Below are 1,372 nucleotides of genomic sequence, written 5' to 3'. Positions count from 1 at the left end.
TATATATATATATATATGGATATATAATAAGTACAGCTATATTGCAATGAGATCAACACTTCGAAGAATACTTTTGATGGTAAACATTCAAAGAATAGTTGTAAGTTATCGAACGAGAGAGCACATTATTTATTTAATTAGAGTGACGGTTTCTCGGAAATTATTTTAAGATTCTGCTTATCATCCGTGTACATCTCTTTCTCTTCTCTCTCTCTCTCTCTCTCTCTCTGAGAATTGTTACGCTGAGATTATACATCTAGAAATTGATGATTCCAAATCGGCATTCGTCGTTATCGCAACAGAGTTGCAACCGCGTGGAATTGCATCTCAGAAGGAGGTCGTGGGGACGACGACGACGACAACGAGATAAGTACATTTTGCTCTTATCTTTCCGTGCGTGTGATGTCTAACAGGCTCTTGTTGGCGCACAAAGACGTAGAGGGGCTCGACCTTTAATTCAGTGCAATAGTGTTCCTTCAGGGGGGTATCTAATAGAAGACACGTTATGTACAAGGGACATCCTCGAGAGAGACATCAAAAGGTGATTTTTCCCCATTTTTCGTGAGAAATTACGCGAAGAAAAATGAAGAGAGAAGAAGGGGGGGGGATGGAGAGAGAGCTCTACTGAACTAAATTACTGGAAGAACCCACACGTTACGAGGAGAATTACAGCTTATATAAATTAATTTTTAATAAGTCTATCTTTGATTTCTTTAGGCGCGGGTGACTCTAGACTGGCCCCCTATATGTTTGTATTTTGATCACTTCCTGAATTAATTGCAGCACAGATTACGCCTATATAGTCTGCCGTGAATGGTTTACGTGAAAGATCCGTCTTAGGTCCGGCCCCATCAACGTAAGATTAATTTTAATCTCTCAGTTTAACTTACTGCTTATCTTTTTCTAATTTTTTTTTACTGCTTTCTTTTTCTAATCGTTCCTACTACACATACATTATCTTTATCTCTTGCCAATTCTAGAATTGGAAAGAGATGAGAAATACGTTGAATCTCGATTAAGAGTTAACCGTGAATTGTGAAACTGAGCATAAGAATTACACTGTTAGAAATGTTCTTAAATTTCATTAACTTTTAAGTTTATACAATTTGAATTTAATTTTATGACATTTTTACGTTAAATTTAATGTATTTTTCATGAAAATTTATGAAATTTAATGTAATTTATGTCATAAGATTTTATTAAAAATTTCATAAATTTAATGTACACGTTAATTACATTTAAGTAACTACTATAACTGAATTTTTAATGAAATCATTCATTACTTTTAATTTCGTTCATAACCACGAGCTTCATTCATTTACATGTAAAGGAGAGAGAAGCTCGTGGTTACATTTCTAACAGTGTAGAGTTA

This window comes from Trachymyrmex septentrionalis, unplaced genomic scaffold (genome assembly GCF_001594115.1).
Source record: "Trachymyrmex septentrionalis isolate Tsep2-gDNA-1 unplaced genomic scaffold, Tsep1.0 scaffold2, whole genome shotgun sequence".
Lineage (NCBI taxonomy): Eukaryota > Metazoa > Arthropoda > Insecta > Hymenoptera > Formicidae > Trachymyrmex > Trachymyrmex septentrionalis.
The sequence above is the reverse complement of the archived record's forward strand: the minus strand, read 5'-3'. Positions refer to the sequence as shown.